General features: G+C 47.0%; 1 long non-coding RNA gene across 1 annotated transcript; it reads left to right on the forward strand.

The window, feature by feature from the left end:
- The first annotated feature begins 4,362 nt into the window (after nt 1–4,362).
- On the forward strand, nt 4,363–8,339 carry LOC144128058 (uncharacterized). Its single transcript, XR_013313671.1, has 3 exons — nt 4,363–4,951; nt 5,434–5,610; nt 5,741–8,339. It is a non-coding gene; the product is annotated as an uncharacterized LOC144128058 (long non-coding RNA).
- Nucleotides 8,340–23,199: the final 14,860 nt, after the last annotated feature.

Below are 23,199 nucleotides of genomic sequence, written 5' to 3' on the forward strand. Positions count from 1 at the left end.
GAACAATGTCATGAAAATTGCATGCAGTGCAAATGTCATTTGCCAACAAAATAAAGTACTATGAAAACAGCACTTGTGTTTGCAAAACATTACTGATATCTCTGCACTTATACAATCCAGTCAGCAAAAGTAAAGCAGACAGTCAAAGCAAATCATTATGTCAAGGCATCTGTCACTTGAACAGAATGCCACAGAGAAATATTAGTTCCAACTTAAATTCTGTGTTTACACTCATTGCCAACTCACAAAACCCGGACCATGAAAGTAGGTAGCAAAGCTGTCTCTTCAGATGCTCTCCTAGAGTAAGCATTAGAGCCTTGCCTAATCATCTGTGGCAAGGACTCTGTGCTGTTCCTCCATTCACCTGGAATAAGTACACCTGCACTGTTTGTACTGTCTCCAAACTGTGGTGGACAATAGCCACCTGGCAGCCTCCCCTCCTGCATCAAGTAATTGTGCAGAAAAACACAAGCACCTGAGACTGCAACCGCATTCTTTGGCAGCAGACTCATGCAGTTCCGCAGGACCCTCCATCGGGCACACAAAATTCCAAATGCATTCTCGATGCAGCGTCGTGCTAGGGAGAGCCTGTAGTTGTACACTCTTCTTGGCGTGTTTGGTGGTTGGATACCAGGGTACGGCTTCATCAGGTTCAGTTTTAAGGGAAATGCATCGTCTCCTACCATCACAAAGGGGAGCACAGGGCCACCAATGGGCAGGGCCGAAGGGGATGGGAATGTATCGTGTGCATTTTCAACGACTTCTCCAAGCCCGCATGACGAAAAAACACCACCATCACTTTCACTGCCAACAGCCCCTATGTAAACTGTTGTAAACCTGTAGCCCGCGCCGCAGGATGCCATGAGGTTCATACTGAAGCTGCGCTTATAGTTAAAATACACGGAACCAAAGTTTGGCGGTGCATCCAAATGAATGTGTTTGCCGTCGATAGCACCGACACAATTTGGAAAGTTCCATCTCCACATGAACTCATCAGCAATGGAATTCAGTTGCCTATGGTCTAGCTGCCTCAGGACGCTTGGTTTTAGGACCTTGCATAGGGCAAGGCAGACTTGAGGAACCAGTTGCGAGATAGTTGATTTCCCAACCCTGAAGCTGTATGCCAGGGACTGGTAACTGTTTCCGCTTGCCAAGAACCTGTAATATAAAAGACAACATAGGTTTCTGCTGGCTTTGTCTAAAACATTGCATGCAGACAACAGTTGACAGCTGCTCTGCAAAATGTGCTTTTGTCAAGTGACACCAGTTCATTTTCATGGACTACGCTGTGAGCAGGAGGCATGATAAAGGACAATGTTACTTCAGACCAAAAAAAAAAAAAATGGGGGCCCACCTGTGCAAAAGCCTTTACTCTGCGCACTAATTCGCATAGCGAAATCTAAATGCTATACATAAAGCCTTAAGAAAGTAGAAAAGCCACGTGAATTCGCTACATCAAGAGTGCATTGCATCCCCCCCCCCCGGATATCTAAATATGCACTTGATACGGGCTTCGGAGCCTTTGAAACTGTCTTTAAAATATGCCCATCGCTGTGACTAGAAGATAAATCCTCTTATTATACATGACACAGCAGCTTTCTCTCTGCAAAAACAAAAAAAAAAACAGATTTCGCCAACAGCCCTCCGCGCAGCTCGCTTGCATCCGCGTCTACCATCTGAAGCAGAGAAAAGGACGCAGAAACGCCCAGATAATGCTTACCTTAGCGTTATAGCCAAACGCTCAGCAGATGATAAAGATTCTCGCAGTGGCGTTTGTTGCACTTCAATAAGTGGTCTCACAAGGCTGTCGAGGAAGTCAAACTGCTGCGGTGACATCCGCACGAAGTTGTAAAACAGCGCAGTGTCGCCAGTCCTCAGCTTCGCAAAAAGATTGTGGAAGTCTCCGTCTATGGCTCTATCAAGGAAGATTTGCCGCACCCACATTCTTCTACGACACCGCCGTCTGCGTTGGTCAAGGGCATACACGATGATGAGCTCATTTTGAGCTTGAAGTGCCTCGACCTCCGCTAACACCCGCCTGCTAACCGGCGCCATGTTGAGAAATGCGGAGAGCAGTTTTCCGAGAGCAGTGATTGGCCGGTCGTAACAAACGTATCTTACCGAAGGGCTCGTGTGAACATCGGCGGTTTTTTGTTGCGTAAAAGGAAGTTACAGCAGCTGCGCAGAATGCGATATGTACGACGTTTACGGCGGTTGCGACTGTAGTCTGAACGCGGCATTACGCAGGACTCCTGTGCGAGTGACTCCAAGAACTTTGTATGTCTTGAGCAATCTGCTCATACATCATCTTGCTGTGGAACATCCTTTGAGGCCCCACCTGTGGCATGTAGCTTACATAATAGTCCAGAAGCAGCTTTGTTCCACCTGTAGTCCACGGTCCTGTCACAAGATATGAAGAAAAAAATTTAGCACATGCGTAACATTTGATGCTTGTAGTTGGCTTGCTCTACAATAGATGCAAAATGCACATGCACTAATACTACTGCATGATAAATGTTATAGACTTGCAAGGCTTTGCAAGAAGGTAAATGATTTCAAATCGAAGATGTGAGATCGCACCTGGGGGTATATATACATATCATTAGGTGAGGTCACGCTGCTGCTCGTCCGCTCATTTTCAGGCACTGTGTGCAGCTGTACTTGATTTTCGCTTCCTTGGCTATCTGTTCAGGAACAAAAATTGGAAAACATTTAAATTACTTCCTCACACATGGATGACAGACAGAAGGCAATTTATGCCTGCTGAGTCTGCCACAGAAACCAACAAAAAAAATATTCACAGTATGTAAAGTGCATTAAATCCAATAGCTGTCAAGAACAAAATAACCCACGTCCTCAGCCCCGTAAGCAACTTTTCAATGCATATATACATTCACTGATGAGGTGACATAACTGATGCAGTTTATTATGGTTTGGTTTGTGGTTTATGGGAGTTTAACATCCCAAAGCGACTCAAGCTGTGAGGGACACCGTAGTGGAAGGCTCTGGAAAGTTCAACCACCTGTGGTTCTTTAACGTGCACTGATATCGCACAGTATACGGGCCTCTAGAATTTCGCTTCCATCAAAATTCGACCACCGCGGCCGAGATCGAACCCGCGTCTTTCAGGTCAGCACCCAAGTGCCATAACCACTGAACCACCGCGGCGGCTGCAGTGTATTATGAACCCGATACTAATGTTCATGTGGGAACACATTACATTTTGGAGTTTCGCCCTTGCTGACGATTTTACTGCTTATTATGAAGTTTCGCTATGTACACATACCGCTCCACGCTAGCCCGAAAAAAACACCTGGGCCATTTTTCAATCGGGTTGTAGCATACGTTTTATACTGGTAGACACTCCGCGTAATCATGCAACGATCGGGCTTTTGGCGGCTCAAGCCGCCGTGCGGCCTCTGTGCCCATACCTAGTTGTGCACGTAAAAGCTGCCGCTGGCCGTAGTTACCTCGTCTGACACATTGGTACCATCGCACGCAGTACAACTTGCAACAGGCATCAGATGGTATGAGCACATGCTACGGAGCAGAGACAGCCCGGCACTGCTGTAAAGTCCTGCACCTGTTGCCTACTACACAGTTGACCAGCAGCAAGCAGCGTGTCCACATACTTGGTGCTGTGCACTGGCGCATTCATTTGCTATCAAGCGCACATGTCCAGGACAGGCCACAATGCAATTCGTAAATGCACCTAACAAATAAAGGTTGTTTCACATGCGAAACGACAACGCTCGCAATTTCTACCGCTGCGGCGCAAGCGCCTGTTTCGAGCGGCCAGAGCGACAAGGTTCCAGTGAAAAAGTTGGAAATTTTTCACTACGTCGCGCCACTTGTCGTACAATTTGCTCAGTCACTAGCATGTGAAACTGCCTTAATAATGTGTACTTTGAAAGTGCCCTGAGGTGCACGCACGACACTAAGCGACACAAAGCCTGAGTGCGGGAAAGAGCCAGTGAAAACAGCACGTCATTTGAAATCCACACCGCACTGTGCACATTCTTCGTATTGCAAACTTACCGTCGTAAAGGCAGAATAACAGCTGCTGCGCAGCGGTCGTCGGGGTGTCCATACTAGGAAGCTGTCAGGACAATAGGGATATTTTCGTCTACTTTCGCTTGCACTTCGCAGGCATCCAACAGAAACTGTCACTCCTGTTGGGAACATTGCCGGTATTGCGGGCATCGTCTGCTCAGCGGCGCTGTGGTCTGAGACTGGAGGAAGTAGCCCTCTGCTGCGATTTTCGTCCCTCTCACTGCTCTCAATGCTTCCTTGAGAGCACTTTGAGTATGTTTAGAGATTGGGAGGCTTTCTTTTTCAATGTGTTTGTGTGGGGCAGGAATTTCAGTTTTTTATCGAATGTTATGCTTAAAAATTTGTTCTTTTTTATCGGTAGCATGGTTTCATTTAGGTGTACGGTGGGGTCATTCTGTAAGCCTCTTTTGAGCGAGAAAAGAAATGGTACTGTTTTTTGTGGGAAGAACTTTAAACCAGTTTCTGTCTGCCCAGTTCGCTAGTTTGTTTAATTGGAGTTGAATCGATCTCTCACAGGTTGAAAAGCTCGATAATGTGTATGCAATTTGAAGGTCATCGACATATAGGCAACCTGCAGTGTAGTTTTCCGGTACATGTGGTGCCGTCTCGTGGTCGAAAGGAACAGCACTGAGTAGGCAGCTCGGCCCAGGCCGGCCGGCTCCGCTTCCCGAGAAAGGCGCAGACAGCGAGGTTGTGCAGCCTTGCAGATTTTCTGACCGCGGCCATCCTACACCATGGATGTCGGTCGTACTCGGAAAAAAACTAACCGGAGATACTTTTGCGTGAAGGACTGTCATAGCAGAGAAGGGAACGGAGACATGAAGCTGTTTCGTTTTCCTGCAAGGTCGTACGAGTCAACCCGGCGACTGAAGTGGATCGTTGCAGTGCGTCGTGTCAAGTAAGTTGCGCTGGTGTTTTAATTCGTGTCAAGCTAAGGAAAAAAAGGTATAAATGCGGAGTGGCTGAATGAAAGTGTAATGTTGAGCATTTATTAAATTCGCCGCTAGTAGTTCTCTCGCTTGGTATCGTCGAATTGCGGTCGCGCTCTTGTGCTAAAGAGCCATTATTCTGGTTCTGTCAGAATAACGGTTTTTAAATTGGGATTTGTTGTGTTCGGAAGCGGGGCTCTTGGTCACGGTTTTGTCATATGCCGGTACTCAAGTACGTACGCACAACGTTAGCGCGTACGTGTCAAGGTACCTGGAATTAACTTAGCAGCACGCATCGCGGGTCGAATCGCAAGTTATTAATTCAGGTCCCACCTCCCGTTTGTCGTTCCCTTATGTGTTTGCGCGTCTCGCACAGATTTGCATGCTTTGTCTAAGGGTGTGAATTGCTTTTGCAGTGTTGCGTGTCAAATTTGGTTGCATTATTTTTCAGTGGTGAAGACTTCTCCATCTGGAGCCCAAATGACAACCCAAGAATATGTTCAAAGCACTTTGTCAATGGTGAAAAGAGTACCATTAAAACGCATCCCGGTTATCTCCCGACAATCTTCCCACCTGTGTACAGGAAACGGTCAGGGGATTCTGCTGGCCAGTTGTCAAGATTTAACAGGTAGCTTGTTTATATTTATTTACTTCATACGAGACTGTGACTCATGTTTTTCTTTGTATTGGAGCTAAACGTATGCATGCATGTTGAATAGAAAGAACCCGTTATATCTGGATTTCCGATGGTTTTGCAGGTGGATGCAAAGATCTGCAGTGCCGGCTACCGCAGGTCTACAAGAACAAGAATCCGTAGCATGTGCCACTGACGATGGCCATTCCTCTACATCTGGCCAATCTGAGCTGGACATCCGCTGGGGAACCTTGGAATGGCCTAGACTTCCTCTGTGCTGCAGCTGAAATCCATTCAGCAGTTGCTTCTGTGGTGAGCTTCGATGTCCTGTCAGGAACGTTTCACTGCAGTTTGGTAGCACAAGCGCTGTGTTTTCAGCAATATATATATGCTCTAAGCACAAAGAAAAGATTTCCAGCATCACATTAAGTGCAACTGCCTCTTTTTCCTGCAGTACTTTATGCTAGGGCTCAGGAATGTGATGCCACAGTGCAGATTTTTTTTTAGCTGTTGAGGACCACATGTTCCTGGTTTTGTTTATTACCAGGTCAGGAGCAGTATGCTAAATGGCCAAATGTTTTAAAATATGAGCTAACTGAGGGAGGTGAAAATCAGTAATTTTCTGGGAAATTAAGAACATATGCATGAGGGCTGTAAAGTTTCAGTGCTCAAGTAAAAAAATATTTCTGAATTATGAAACTTACTCATATGTAGCTTTCTCCATTGACTCAGCTATGCTTTAATATTCTCCATCATGCTTTCTATCTCTGTGCATGACGGGCCAGGAAAGGCGATCTTTCCAGGGCACTGGCGTAGAGTTCTGCCAACTGCGACACGTCTTCCTCCACCTAATGTGACGCAGAATGCAACTGGCAATTTTTTTATCTTTGTTTGCCAGCAAGGGCATTTACAACATAAGCTACAAAGAATAACACTTGTTACAATTGTTTTTTAGTATGGCCATTGTAATGGCATTGTAAACTCTTGTTCACTTTGAAATTTGTTCCAGGAAACTCAAACAGACCACGAAAGTGCTGGCAGTGGCAGCTTTTCTGTGTTAATTTGTTTGACATAAGCCTGTAGGCAAACTCTGTATATGACTCACTTCTGCCTTTTTCATTTTCCCGAAACTTCCGACGGAACACCTCCGCTGACAGCCTGTACTTTTTTAGCAGACTCGATTTCACTTGGTCGAAATCCTCTACCTCCTCTCTCTTCAAGCGAGCGACTACGTCGGCTGCCTCGCCGGGTAACAAAGTGAGCAAGCGCAGTGGCCACGTTTCCCGAGAGAACCCCTGCTTCTCGCACGTTCGCTCAAAGTTAGCCAGGAACAAACCAATGACCTCTCCAAGCTTAAACGGCCGCATCAGGTCAGTCATTTTGAACGATACTCGTTCTCCTGCACCGTGTGCCTCACTTCCATTACGAGCGCGTTCCATCTCTACCTCGAAGCGCTTCATTTCTAAAGCGTGTTGACGGTCGTGCTCTTCTTTCTCTATCTTTTTGTTCTTTGCGTTCGCGCTCGTCTTTCTCTTTTTGCTCTTTACGTTCGCGCTCCTGCCTTTCTACCCTCTCTTCAATGGTCTCAAGGCATTCCAACAGCTCGTCATCCTCAGCCTCCAACTCAAGAATAGCCCTTAGCAGTTCTGGTTTTCTGAGTTTGCTTGAGACATCCAGACCCAACTCTCTTGCAAGCTCCAGCAATTTCGGTTTGCGCAAGGACTTCCAATCCATGGCTGCTCTCAATGCTGCTTTCTCTACTGCCTACTATTGTCTTGCCGCAAACTAACCCGGCAGCAATGACAACCACAATTACCAGCTCTGTTTCTGACACTAACAAAAGCCTGGCAAAATTCAGAAGAAGAAAGTCCCGCACTCACCAAACCTCGCAGCCAAGAATTCTGTGCAGTCGTTCCGCTGCAGGCAACCAGTCATCACACAGGGCTCGTTGCACTGCTCCCGAATGGTCGTTGTGCTGCTCAGCATACAGTTGACCGCATATCTTCGCTGCTGGCCTCCGTTGTCGCGATCTCACCGCTGGCAACCAGTTGTTACAAATGGGTCGCAAGCCCCAAGGGTAGCGTTGGCCTGGCGGCCTGGGGCACAGCTGGAAACATCCGAAGGTCCTGGCAAAGGATGAGTCGACTGCCAACAGAACAACTTGTTTATTCTAGCATCGCAAAAGAGCAGCCGGTCAGGTCGACCGAAGTGGAGAAACGGGTGACCACGTTACTCGACGGAAGAAATCGCCTCCCTCTTGGCGTCCGGGGCAGCTGCCTTTATACTCTCGGAGTCGAGGGCAAGAAGGAACGGCTTGGGATGAGGCGCACGAGACGGCGACGCACGGACACGTTGAGACGAGAAGTGAGGCGTCTGCCGGGCCGGCGCCGGTCAGACCTCCTCGCCTCCCAGTTGGGGAGCTCCTCTCCCTGGCTGCCGCACTTTGACAAGCGTGGGCACCAACATGCACACACACACACGCACACACGAAGACACGTGGCATTGAAACCTGCCTGGACGCGCTTGGCGGGAGGCGTTGCGGCAGCGCTGAACGGGCCAAAATGTCCGCCACTTTGAACGAAGCCCCGGCGTCCGTTGCATCCGCGCCGGCTATACCGCGCGTCGTAGGCGAAACGTAACAGTAGTGTATCTTTTTTTACTCCCAATGAGTTTTTTTAATGACACCCCGCTTTGATTGACTGTGTTTTTACAAGCCAAGTTCAACCACTTTTTTTGTCAATCATAAAAATTGTAAATCGTGGGTTTTAACGACCCAAGCCAACACACGGGGTATTGCGGGATGCTGTAGTGGAGCGTTGAAAATTAATTAGACCACCTGGGGTACAGTATGCAGACATTGCACAGCACGGGCGTGCTTTTGTATTTCACCTCAATCAAAATGCGAAAAACGGGGACCTTGGGATCATTAGCCGAAGGCCATAGCCACTGAGCCACCGTGGCGGGTTTCTGTTTTTGCCAGTCCCTGGGTCACTTTTTTAGGGTGGTGGATATTCAAGGCACCTTAATTGAGTTGCAGCCACTTTGTCCTCGCAACCTTCCTAATCTCGTCCACCTTCCCGATGCTTCCTGCCTTTTTTGTTTTCCTTTGGTATCCACTCAGTTACCCAAAGGGACCATCAGATATGTTCCCTTTTAATTACGGGACCTGACCGTTTCCTCAGCTAGGGTATCAGTAACTTACATTTGTTCCCTTTCCCACTTTCCGCTCCTCCTGCTAAAGGTTAAATTGATGTCAGTGGGAAAAGTCCAGCCTTGTGCTGCAGTGGATGTAGTTTGATGATGTGTTGACTATGTGGATATGCTTGTCCAAACTTCTTTTACAGAAGTTTAATCACTCACAATCAAGGTTATGTTGCCATGGTGTAACAACCAAGGTTTCAAGGTAGCATTGTATGCTTCCGGGAACCTACAGTACATATGTGCTTTTGTTTCTCTGCACGTTGCCAAGAATGCAAGTTCAGTGAAATGTGTGCTTTATTCCATAAAGTGTCCTTACACTAAAAGAAATGATCAATCATTGCTTTCTGTAGCTTTTGTACAAAACATGGGTGCTCCTTTGCTGTTTTTCGCTTGCACTTTACAATCTTTAGAATTCTCAATGCCACGTGCTGAATAAATACAAGTGTTTTCGTGCTGACAACAAAAATTCATGTATTTTGCTGTTTCACAAGGGCGGGCAAAGGCCACTTAAAGTAAAAATCTTCCAGGACTGGAATAGCCTGCTGGAGAAAAGTGTCGTCTCTGCTAACAGGAACAGTGACACTTTGTTTCCGAGAATAAACAAAGAAAAAACACTCCTTCGTATTAAGTAGATACAGGAAGATTTGCACATGTGTGTAGTATCTATGCGACTTCTTGAGCATCATCTGGCTGCCAGTGCACTGTAAATACTCAACAGCACTGTTTCCTGACGCATCTAGAATGTCCTTATCTCTGCACTTATGCGGGCATTTAATCTCTAGCAAGCATGTCTCCTTGGATGTTAAAAAAGTACCATCAGGACTTCCACAAAGCCATGGTTGCTCAGGATAGAGGAGGAGGCCCACCTGAAAAGAGAACCCAGCTGTTCACCAACTGTTTGAATTAGTACCATTGCATCCTGCCTAGCTTATGAAGGCCTCTGAACAATACTTGACCACTTTGTCAAAAAGGTGCCTTCTATTTGCTTATGACTGAAGTTACACAATATCTAAGCAAGGATAAAATGTTTGCTTACCTTAGTGACTTCAACACCATGATGTTGCTCGAAGTCTCTCCTTGCTTATCGCTCCATCCGCAGCCCTAAAACAAAGCAACACTCGAAAGCAAAGCAGTAATGTGTTTTACGTACCATATGGTGTAGCTTCTGAAGAAAAATGCCTCTTCTGCAGTATGCTAGCAAGGGCCTGTTCCGGACCACGTCGGGTGCGAAGAATGGAGTGTGCAGTTGTACTGCTGATGTGTAGTTTTCTTTCTTCGTGCCACCTGGAAGCATGTAAAGAACCAAACAAGTAGGGAGTACACTGTACAAGGTCATGCAGCATGTCCGACACAACGCAGCGGTGTTACCTTTGGCAACTGGGCTGATCAATGGTTTGCACAGAGTTCACGCACTGACTGGCATACAACGCGGGCTTTGTAAAAAAACCCTTTCCTCGGCTGTCAGCCGTTGCAGGTGGTTTTTTGGTGCTATGCGTACAGTTGGAAAGATGCCCGACACTTCAAGCATATGCAGCGGTTTGCATGACGGCTGAATTAATGCGTCAATGCGCTTTTGCTGTGAAATTGCGACTGCTGCTTGCAGGCCATCGTCGACAATCTCGGAACAAATGATTTCGGCCTCGCTCTTTTGCATTTGTTGCAACACCTCAGTGAAGGGCAAATCAATTGCACTGAAATATTCATGTATGTGAAATGGTAAGAACTCTGTTGGTGGCCTGTTTCCAACAAAGGGGCTAGTCTTGTCTGGAAATAGGAAAAACAAGAACTATAGTGGCACATTAAAAATGGGCACTTGCAATACTGAGTCAGTTACATGCAGTGGCATGCGTCAAGGTACTTTGCAAGAAGTGAACAGAAAGGTGGGAGTGGGCAATTAGTTTAGCAATTGTGCCACAGTACCGGCAGGAAAAAAACGGCCGAAAACTTAAAGTACTGCAGAAAAAGCAAGGTCATGCACTAAACTGCCCTAACATTATAAACAACCTGAATTCAGCTGGATACCACGGGAGCCATAAAGAGGCTCGCTGTGTCGTTGCTTGGAAGTTCAGTCTGGGCTCGACAGAAGCAATTCTTTCAGTACATCCACCACTGTTTACTGTGTTTTCAATTACACACTACGGAAAAAATTCACATATTCGCAGGTCCCGTGCATCTAAACTTTGTCCCTTTATGTTTATAAAAATTAATTTCCAGATCAGGTACCAATACAAAGCCGAAAAACGGTTGCTTACACATGCACTAGAGGAAATAGAAAAACTGCAGCGCGATATTGACGAAACAGTGCCCCAGTGATACCATACCTCCAAAGAGTTCTCCGATCGACGTTTTATCGTTAGTAGCAGGCTTTGATGGCTTTCCCTAAGCCTGCAGGCCACTTGTACAAGAGACATCTGGATGCTAAAAAAAATACCATGAGGACTTCCACAAAGCCATGGTTGCTCAGGATGGAGGAGGAGGCCCACCTGAAAAGAGAACCCAGCTGTTCATGGAGCGTCTTCATGGAGGTTTATGTACAAAGCGACAGCTGCACAGTGTTTAAAATCGCCTAGGATGCCGTAGCGGCAGCTGCACTTCCCTTGCAGAATTCGTCGTCCTCCAGGCACCAGCTGCGAATGAAAATCGTGAGTTTAGTTGCAATGATGACACAAACTCGCAGATCGCAAGCGAACCGCCACTGCAACTATGCGAACGAACCACCGCTGCAACTTTTCTCCAGTGCCACAGCCTCTAAGGTTCGTCTCCAAGCAAAAGCAACAAGTGTATCTTGTCGCCTATTGCACGAAAATTGAAAATGTCCAGCGTAAGTTCATACGCATCTATTATGATAGATATATTGGTCGCCGTCGTTTCTACGACTATGATTCTCTCTTGGCAGACCTCAATATGTCTACCCTTGGCGACAGGCGACGCATACGTGACATGCAGTTTCTGCAAAACGTCGTGCGCGGTTACATTAACTGTGGGACCTTACTGATGTCGCTGAATTTTCGTGTGCCGCATGCAAAAGCTGCAAAATGTTTCGACACATTTTATCCCGATTTGCACGCCATCTGTCCAATGACTCGTTTACAAACATTATATAACAAAACGTTTAATGACATGGACATATTTGCCTAATTGTTGTTTTCGTGCCTGCTTTTAAATCTTTTGAAGTGGCGTTTTTGATGTATCTGACCTAGTGTGCGCTCGTTTAGGCCACTTGGCTGTTGAGGCACACTCAAATAAACATATCTATCTATCTATCTATCTATCTATCTATATCTATCTATCTATCTATCTATCTATCTATCTATCTATCTATCTATCTATCTATCTATCTATCTATCTATCTATCTATCTATCTATCTATCTATCTATCTATCTATCTAGCTATTTATCTATCTATCTATCTATCTATCTATCTATCTATCTATCTATCTATCTATCTATCTATCTATCTATCTATCTATCTATCTATCTATCTATCTATCTATCTATCTATCTAATCTATCTATCTATCTATCTATCTATCTAAAGAAACCTCACTGGGAGGAAGCATGCATGAGGGTGCAAGTAAGCCCACGTTTAACTCACCTCAAGTTGAACGTCGTACACGTGTTTGCCCTGTTGAGACTGACACTTCGCCGAAATTTCGGTGCCGTCCGTTTCCTTCACTGAGTGCACATGGTTGCTTTCGTAAAGGCGACGTCCTTTTTCGAGCTACGGTCGCCGAAAATACACATCGATGGCATCAGTAGGCTTGAGTCCGCAATATAAAACCACAGACATTTTAAAATTCGTACTGGGAGCATACGCCACGAAGAGCTTCCGCCCTACCCAGTATCGAAAAAAACATGGTGGCGGCGCTGAAAGCAGCGCGACAGTGGCGCCGCCTGGCTATTGCGGGTTGCCTATAGAGAATACATGATGGACTTTGGAATTATTTTCAATATGGAATTCATTCTTACAGTAAAGGTGGTACATGGAATACACCTCTGCGATACCCTATTCTCCTGAATGAATTTTTTGGAGAGCATGTTAGAAGTTGATGGTGGGGCTAGTGTTCGTGCAGCTCTTGAGCATTACTTTCAGCAGCTGCAGTAGAAGGGCACTGAACATGACGAAGTGTGCTGCCAGTGCTGCCCATGTTTTGTACCTCTAAGCAGCATACCTAATCCTAGGTAGCATTTGATGCCTGTGTGGGACCCCAGCAGGTCTAGTTGTCTTGCTACCTTCCATTGAAAACCTTTGTGAAGGAGTGGTTTGCTTGCACAAACAAAATCGGAATGGGTTACACCAGTCACGCCAACTTCTTAACCTAGATGTCTGAACAGCCAGGTTAATTAACTGACGTCAGTGGGATTTCGCACCTGATTTCGTTGGTGTGAGAAGCACTCCTTCAAGGCGATTTCTGACGGGTCATGATCTGGACATGGTTAACCTCGTGCAAGACACACAAGCACTGATATTGATATATGTTTCAATATGCGCCTTGTGTGAATAAATGTTTTTGTATACAGTATCAGTACTTTCATGATTAGTTATTGCTAGCGCAAGACAGTGCATGTCAATTTTGCCTTGTTCTTCTGCCCGTGCCTTTTATGAGGCACTTTTTGTCGCTTTGTTGTTAAACTTGCACAGCTATCAGTACTGTATCACAACACTGCCTTGTGCCTTTCACACAGTCTGTGGCCCAATAGTAGCATGTACATGAATGCAAGCTGAGATTTATGCATTTCATTTGTTCAGGAAGGCCTTCAGCACCTGAATGAGGTCTTCTTCAGCCTTCACTTGTCGCTCACGGAGCCGAAGCTCTTTTGCTCTGTAGTCCTTCAGATCCTGCCGCAGGAGTCGCTGCTCCTCTAGCAGACATTGCTGGGTCTCTTGAGTTGCCAAGAGTGGTCGCTTCCGCGGCTGGTACTAGCCACAACTGTGACAGTGTTTACTGTGCCCCGCAAGTGTGGTTGATGCTCTAGTGCAGGGTCTTCTGCAGCAGCAGATGTGTCAGCTGTCTCAGCCGTTGCTTCAAGCTCAAATGAGCTTTCGTGTACATCGCCAGTCTCCATGGTGAAGGTAATCTGTACGAAGAGGGTTCGAAACAATGACGAAACATTAACAGGAGGTCAAGCACTTGCTCGCAAAGAAATTGAACAAATAACCCACAAGCTATACTTTTCAGTGCTCTGATAAGTGTTGTCCATGAAAGCATATATATGTTTACAGTGGTAAACCATCTTTTTGTCTGCTGTCACAAGAGTGTTACAACTGAAATGAACCTCTGTCAGTCTGTCCGTTACACCTCAGTACAAAACGGCTGTGGTCACTTGCTGATATCTTTTAACTTGGCACTTAGCATGATTTACCAATCTTGCGTTTGTATGTTTGATACACCTTCATGTCATAACGTATGTAAAGGTTTATCTTTTTGTCTGCCGTTATAAGAGTGTTACAACTGAAATGAGCCTCTGTCCGTTACACCTCAGTAACAGAGCTGTGATCACCTGCTGATATGTTTTACTTGGCACTTAGCATGATTTACCAATTTTGCATTCATATGTTTGATTCGCCTTCATGTCATAACATATGTAAAGGCGTTATCATCCAAAATAAACTATACAAAGCCTTCGATGACCAACTTATGAACACTGGTTTGTTGTGCAGTGTAGCTTCAGACTCCAACCAATGCAATTCCATCCCCATTGAGCAGTCTGAAAATCTAGTGGGAGTTCTGGCTTGAATAAAGGGCACTGAATTTTCCCACTAGCAGTTTTCTACTTATTAGCCTGGCATTTATATTTGTTCAGATTTCAAAGGTTTGGAAGTCGTACTTGCAGATGGAGATTCATATTCTTCCAAGAAACTTACCTCTTCGACTGTACTGACAGGTTGGCAGCTACTTTCTTCCACCAGAAAGCTAAGACACCATTCCTCATCGTCTTCTTGTCGTGAAGGGAACGGGCAACTATATATTCCTTCTTTTAACTGCACCAAACACGAGTGAAAGTCTCTTAACACCCAAGAGAAGGAAAGTTTTTCGGTCTTCATCTCTGTCACACCGGTCATTTACTGGCAGGCTTCCCAAAAGTCTGTGCAGCTCCCAGTAGAATGTCCAGGGTAGGGCACCTTGGCTAGTGTGCTTTCGTGACCACCTCCTGCAAACAGAGTCCCATGAGCATTACGTTCCCAACACTCGGGTAGTCAAAAGAGCATCTCATTTTAACTGCTGCTATTGAATAAACAAGGCAAGTACGCATTTTCGCACACTGCGCGTTGTGTGAAAAGCCAGAAGCTGCCACCAACCCAATGCAGCAGCCCCTCTCACATAATGTGAGTCAAAACTATGCCTCACCTGTCGCATGTTTTGAAAGCTGCCGCGCAGTTATCATAGCACAAAACTTCGCAACACTTAGCGATCTAATATAATGCCGCGGTATATATAAAAGTAGCTCTTGGCTATGTTCACTACTCACCGATATTCTGTTGTCAAGTTTTCTATTTTGGAGTGCACCTGCTCCTTTGTCTTTACGATGCCTTGTTCGGCCAGTGAATTTGAATGGCCTCGGGCCCGTTCCGTCTCTCACCGCGCAGTTCTGAGAGGTGGTCTTCCCAGAGACAGATAAGAGCCCAGGTTTAGCACTCCAGCAAGTGGGCGCGCGGTCCTCTCGATGTTTTTTTTGCTCTGCACTGAGAGGCCTCAATACTTCCTGCCTCCATTAAAATTGTCTGCAAAATTAAAATTAAATAAGGTTAAAAACAAATCACTATAAATATATAAAGGAGTTCAACTATATATGAGCGGGCAAACAGAAAACAAGCAAACAAAAAATGCGCACACAACAAAAAGCAAACGAAGAAGAAACAGCAAAGCGAGAAGCGCAAGCATATATATGTCAATACGGCTGCTGAAATGCGTTCAAGTCCTTTCTTAGCAGTGTAGATGTCCTAAGTCATAGCCTCCTCTACGGTTAAGTGCACTGTAATGCAAAATTAACCATTAAATAGGATAAAATATATATTTTTTAATTTTCAAAACTTAAAATTGCGTCAATTTTTGATTCTTTGAGCTCGTTAGCTGGCACTGCCGTCTGGGTTGCTCCTTTAAGCAACTTTAAGGCCGCTGACGGCCGCCTTTGCGGCTATGGACCTTTTTCGCAAAGGTCTCGACGCTTTGCCACGTAGATGCGCATCACGCACCTTTGCGGCAAAGGACCTTAATTCCCAAGGCCTTAGAAGTGCCCATGTGACAGGGTTATAGGAGGCCTTTCAGTATAGAAATTAATGACTTAAGGCAGGTGAAAGTTGCATGTAACATGCTGTCGACATAACTTGTCCCCCCTATTTTCAAGTATATCGTGCCTTGTGCCTATTAGTCATTGAAAGGCATGATGAAATCTCTCCCACAGCAAATATTCTCGCTCCACTATCCACTGATGGGCACTTATCTAGGGCCATTCTCTGCCGACAGCCGTTAAATATGGCTTTCAGTATTCTAGAAGCTGCAGAGCTGCCCATGCAATAGGTGAATGGAAAGGCATGTCAAGAGTAGCTTTGCACTCATAAGCATAAAACCAAAAATAATCCTTCATTTGCAATTAGGACTTTCGGACTGTATTTCAGTGCTGTTAAGTGAAAACAGGAAATACATTGATGGAACAGCAATGTTTCATTTTTGTTGCCCTGTGGTCCTCGCCGAGGTTACGTAACATCTGGTAAGTGATGCTGTCTATGCCTAGTGCTGTGTGTCGCCTGGAGCGGTTGAGTACTGCAGAAAGCTCCCGGTAGGTGAAGGGTGCAGTGCAGGTAGAGGTTATGTCTGCTTCCCGAGGTGAAAGTCCTTCGAGTAGGCCAGGTAGAGCAGGAGCCTGGGCTGGAGGCCGGGAGTCCCCGGAGGGGAAAAAGGCATCAGCCAGCCGTTCTGCTAGCTCTTGGCAGGTGATTCCCAGGGAGACAGCAATGGCCAAGTGGGGCTTGAGTTGGATCCGAGGAGCCAGGAGGGAGCGGAAGAGCCGCCAAGCCCTGGCTGGGCTACGGGCAGTGATGAAGGAGGCACAGATGCCTTTCCAGGATTCGTTGCGGCGCCTGTTGTGTTCGCGTCTTCAGATGGCATCAAGACGGTTGTATGCCGTCCAGTCTTCGGCTCTGTCAGTGCCGAGGGCCCTTCTCTCTATCTGCCGTCGTTGGGCCCTTAGGTGCAGTAACTTGAGGTCAGGAATGGGCTGGACAGGGGGACTTCGCATGTGATGGTGGCTGCTGCCGCGCACCTTGCCACATGGGCCAAGACATCGCCCTGGAGCGGGAGGCTGCCGAGAAGGTCCCGGAAGCGGTCCCAATGGACAATTTTGTAGATGCGCCCATCCACCCTTCTTCCAGGCTTGGGACTGCGAGAGATGGGGTAGTGGTCAGATCCCCATGTATCAGGGGAGGGGCACCACTCGTAGACGCACCGTTGAGACACGATGCTCAGATCAATGCACGTGCGGACACCTCCCCTCCGGACAAACGTGGGAACGCCAGTGTTGAGGACGTGGAGAGAAGTGCCACGCAGGGCAGCGATGAGGTCACGGCCGTGGCGATCCGCTCTACGGGAGCCCCACTTCGGATGAGCAGCGTTGAACTCACCGCAGAGCAGGCAGTCACCACCTATAAGGCTGACCTATAAGGCAGATGATGTGGCAAGGAGTAGGCGTCCCATGGGGTTACGGGGCGCACATAGATACTTACAACAGCAGTGTCAACACCCCTGTGCCGAACTGACGCAGACGCACTCCATAGGCGCCACTATAGCATCGTCGACATTAATTTCTGCCTGGGGGGGGGCAGAGCGGACGAAGAGCTCTGGATCTTCCTGGTGGGTGTTGACGGTCGAGGCAGGGGTCAGCCGAGCACGTGGTCAGGAGGCATGTCGATCTGCTGTTGTATGGCACGTAGCCAGGAATGCCAATTTCCCCGGGGCAGAGGTAGGCCTCTTGAAGAGCCAGGACATCTGGGGGTGAGGGGTGAAGGACATCAAGGCGGCTGATGAGTTCCGCTCTGCGTGGTCGCAGGGCACGGCAATTCCACTGGAGAACCCCTGGACGAGGAGTCACCGATGGAGATCTAGCCATGATGAACTGGCTGTGGATGCTGTCCCTGAGCCACATTAGGTGGCGACTGGGACGCCGCGGGGAGGAGCAGCGTAATTAATGGCTTGGAGAGTAGCGGCCAAGGTCCGCGTCAGATGCTCGAGTTGCCCTCCTAGCTGGGCAGGGGGAATGTTGCTCAGAGGATAGGCAGGTCCGGAGAAGCTTTGGGGAGCTGCGGGCTGTTCTGCCGGTGGGGGTGGCAGGGGGGAAAAGCAGGAGTTGGCCGGGTTTTGAGAGCCTGGGCATAGGACCTCTCCCCTGTCTGGAGGTTGGCTCTGATGGCTCTCCGGGAGACAGGTTCTGTTGCTGCGTTGATGGCTGCTGCCACCCGTCGCTCTTCCTGCCAGCGGAGGCATGCTGGATAGTCAGCAGGATGGGCCCCTCCGCAGTTAATGCAGCGGGGTGCAGGGGAGTCACAGGGATGCCAACCATGTTGGCGTCCACAGCGGCGGCAGCGTTGGTTTAGGGTGCAGCTGTCCGTGACATGGTCGAGGTGGCCGCATCGACCTCACTGGATGGGGCGAGGAAGGGCCGGCGGACAGGCAGGCGAAGCTTGAATATTGCCACGTGGGGTGGCGGCTGTGGAGCCCCGAAGCGGATCTGGATGGCGCTGGGCGGGCCTCGACGTACACCCAGAATAGGCACGGAGGCCTCGATGGCTGCAGGGAGGTCAGAATCCCCAACATCAGCAGGAATGCCATGGACGAATCCCATGGAGGTGCCCTTGTCCGCGGCAGGTCGTGGGCGCACTGGTATACCGACGAGGCTGCGGGTGTGCAGAATGGCCTCCATTGCCTGAGTGGTGAGCACATCCACAGCGACTATATTACGTGCGGGGTTTACCCTCACGGAGGAGACTCCCGGGGTAGTGGAGAGTTCGGCGGCTATGCGGAACTTGCAGAGTTGCTGGAACGAGGAGCCCTTGTTTTGGGGGCGGAAGAGGATGACAGTCCCCACAAGGCCGTCCACTTTCTCGGGGGGAACGGGAGGGCGGCGAGGACGACGATGGCGCCCTCGCGGTACCTTCAAAATCCAACCCTCCTCAGTGTCCCCCTCTGGTGGGGGAGGGGGTACCTCAGATGTGGGACGGCTCGGCGATGGGTCCAGGGTGGGGTCCGCTGGTTGGTCCCCTGCTTGGTGTGCCAAGACCTCACAGCTCTCCTACGTGGCGTTGGGCGAACCGGAGTCCTGGGACTCGGTGAGCACAGGAGTAGATGGTAGCTGCGAGGAGGTGGAAGACTCCTCCAGGGAAGCGGAAGTCTCCTGAAGAGGCCTAGGAGTTGGGAGCTGACTGCCGGGCTGGGGCTCTGTTGGGGAAGAAGGGGGCTCGTGTCCCTCTAGCCTTTCTCCTTCTTGCGCTGCGGAACCGGGGCCGGCTCCGCAGTCCTCAGGTAGGCAGCTGCCGCCCTCGAGCGCAGTCTGGTCAGCGCTGCCCATGTAACGCAAAAAGAACTAGGTGAGGTCTAATAAACCTCTCAGCAAGACCACGCCCAAGTCTTTTAGACGTCTAGTTGTAGATGTTATCTAGCTGTGGAAAGCCTGAAGCCTTCCTGTAGCTGTGCTAACGTGACGCTAAAAGTTGGCTAATAAACATCTTGCAAGAACATTTCAAGCCCTGCCCTAGAATTCGTTTTTTTGTTATACATACATTATTTGGTGCATTCTTGCAACCAAGCAAGGTTTGATCCTGACCATATTGGCCATTCAGGCATATATGACAAATTTAGTCACGCGTACAGCCACCCACATCTCTAACGTGCACGATCGCTATTTTCCTTGCCGTAGCTGCGCCTTTGCATGAATCAAACTTGTGGATAGGTCAAGATTAGGCAAGGGCTTGGTGAGCCTCTGATTAGTCTTAATCTCTTCACAGGTGAACTGTTTTGTAACATGCAGGAGCGCAGAAAAATGGCCATCACACTAGCTAGTTAACGATTTGAGTGGCTGTACAATATCGGCACTTGTAAAAAATCCCAATTAAAATCATTTTGCATAAGAGCTTTTGAATACGCTATCCTGAAAAATAGTGTTGTCATAAGGGCTCCTGGCAAAGGTAGAACAGCTTTAGTCACAACTTATGTAGACATGCAAAGTAACTGAAAACTAACCAATACATGGCAAATTAATGACTTGACCTCTACAACCAGTGGAGCCATTGCTCTATGTGTGACTGATGGTAAGAAGACTATCACATCGCATTAACTTGTGTGAACAAAGATTTTATTGCCTAAAAGACTAGGCAAGAAGAAGTTCTAGACTTAATTAAAAGCACTGATGCAGAATTAGCAAGCTTGAACACAATAGATGCAGACTCCCACTTAATGCGAGATGCTCGTATCTTGGGCACCTCAGCAGTCCACAATGCAACAGACTTGCACTGGAGGCTTGCACTGCATGGTCCTAAGCAGGCACTGCCTTGGAAGAATCGGAATACCTGCATTAAAAAATGGGCACAATATAGTCATAGACAACAGTCTCACAGTAACGAGGTGCAACCCAAACAGGTGGAACAAAAAGCTGAAGCATATATTCCCTGATGGAATCTGCCTTTTTCACAAGGCCGATCTGTGCATGTGCTCCTGTCCTCCTCCAGCTCCCACTGGTTGAAAATGAACCACTGGCTCCTATCATGCACGAACAGTTTATGTTAGTGACAGGCATAGGCGACAGCTGTCAAGCACACTCATGCCACTCAGGTGCAGTTGGCACCTGGTGGAACCAGATCGCGGCTTCTCCAACGTGCGTTTGTTCTCAACCACTAGCAAATTTTTGCCACTTTCCAGAGGGTGCCACATCTTGTGAAAAAGGCAGATTGATCTATGCCTACTCCCCTGGCCTTTGTCTGTCTTGAAGAACATGAAGCTTGCTTCTGTTATATCTCTACCATCAGCCCATTTTCTACAATGCCCTTTCAATACATGGTATCTAAGGCTAGTAGCGGTTAAAAGGCCCAATTATTTTTCTTCTACTCTTTCCAAAACAATCTCAAGCAGAACTTTTAAGAATAGTGAGAGTAATACGCCATGGTCCTCAAGCCGATGGCATTAAAGTTCAAACTGCCAATCCCTTTCAGTAACATGTAAAACACAGCACCATAAATTACTTACAGAAATGTTTTTTATTCTCACTTCAGTACGAAGACTGCTGACTATACAACCAAGTTTTATGACAGCAAAAAAGCACTATTACAGAATAAACGAAGCCGACAAGCACTATTCTAAAAGACCTTAAAACACCACATGGAAAACCATCTGTTGTTGAGAGAGCAGAAAAATAGTTTTAGCAAGTATATGCATACTGTATGCTTATAAAAGCACTCTGGAACAGCCACTAGGCCACTCAAAAGATATTTACACACAGCAAATATCAAAGTGGCAAAAAAAGCTATCGTTTTGCGCATTCACTGCTGGATCGTTATAAAATGCTCATTAGAATTAGCAGGCAACTCTCCTCATTACAGCAGCACAATGGTGCAGGCCACTATTAGCCACAAGGAAATGAAGGCACAGAGCCGACAATACAACCCGATGCCTGCCTAGATGCGGAAGAGTGTGAATAAATAAAAATGACATGCATTTGAACCAGCTTACCAGAGAAATATTGACCGCGACTGCCATTCGTGAAAGACTTTTCTTGTTATTGTGTCCCTAGGAAGGCAACTTGCACGCATTTCAACAAAGCGATGTTTAGTATGCACAGCCCACAGGCAGATGCTACAAAGCACCAAGCATCACAGGTAGCCAGGTTTCATCATCATTTATTTATTGACCCTTAAAGACCCCTGGAAGGGGCATTACATAAGGGGGGGGGGGGGGCAGAACATCGAAAATACCAGGTCTTGACTATAGCTAATCATAAACACACAAACTGCTCTCTGCTGTTAACTGGAACTCGAGACAAGCATCTTGCTTTGCTGACATCCTGTTTAAATGGCTGAAACGACTACACTGGATGCAATATTCTTTTTATTTCATTTTCATTTTACACTGAGCAATTTTTTTAGATATTTCTTTTGTTTAAGTCAGCAATAACTAAAATGAACAAAACCAGGACACGTTTTAATTCTCTTCAATAAACTCTCACTATATCAAAACAAAAAAGAAACATATTTGAAGAAGCAAACCTGCCTTTTGTTCTACTTCATCGGAATGTAGTACAGCACACAACTGGATGTGACGCAGAGCTATCGGAAGTCACCAATTTGTCTGGAAATTTTTTTGAGAATTGCTTAAATTGCGAAGAACAGTATTAACCCAGTTCTTATGCAGTAGCAAATGGCAGTTAATTATGTGCTCTGTGGTACCCTACGTTCAGTTTTTTTCCATTTAGAAATTTAAAATCCCACTAAAACAATGCCTATTTTTCCAATGAACATGCACATGAGCCATGTTTGGTTTATTCCCCTTTTTACCCATGTAATTGCTTTAAATATTTTTTTTTCCAAGCACAGTAAAAGAGTGCAATTGGCTTACTAACGACAAAATTTTACAGCAATCTCTGGCGTCACTGACTAGAAGTCTAAGTTTTGCTAATAACTACTTCGTTGCTGTATTACGTTATATTTTTCCATTTGGTTTAAAACGCATTTGATACTGACTGGTTGAAGCTGTATGTTTCTTTATATTATTATTTTATTTTTTACTTCCAATGAGTGGTTGTTTATTATTGTTGCTTCTGATTATTGTCTGAACATTTGACACCTGTACTTCTATTCTTTTTCTCCTTACGTGCATTACGTGCAGACGTGCAAATTCGTGCTGTCTTTTCAGGAGGCGGCAGCGCGCCAGCAACTCAACTCACAGACGAGTTGGAGCGAGTTGGCGCTGCCGCGTCGCATATGTCGACGCGGGTGGAAAACCCCTTCGACAGTGACCGTGGGCGCCACGCAGTCACCCCCCCTATCAAAGAGCACCCCGAGCGTCGTCTCGTTGCTCCAGCCGATGCAAGTTGAGTCACTTGAACCGTCCAATGGTATGTACCTTGCAAGGGCAGCTTTTTTCTTTTTCGGGGGGGCATGTGGTGGATCGTAATGTGCTGGGCAAGCATAGTTGAGCAAAGGAGTTGTACCAACATCTCTCATCCAGAGAGGAAACCCTGTAAACATTAACAGCTTGCATAAGGTCTCCTCCAGATACAAGAAGATATCACCAAACAACCCAGCAACTCCCAACTTAAAGCAATCTTGGCCATAGATTTGAAGGAAGCCTTTGACAACGTGGCCCACGAGGCCATGTTTGTGGCGCTTTCTTCCACCAACTGT

This window comes from Amblyomma americanum, chromosome 4 (assembly GCF_052857255.1).
Source record: "Amblyomma americanum isolate KBUSLIRL-KWMA chromosome 4, ASM5285725v1, whole genome shotgun sequence".
In the NCBI taxonomy this organism is placed as follows: Eukaryota; Metazoa; Arthropoda; class Arachnida; order Ixodida; family Ixodidae; genus Amblyomma; species Amblyomma americanum.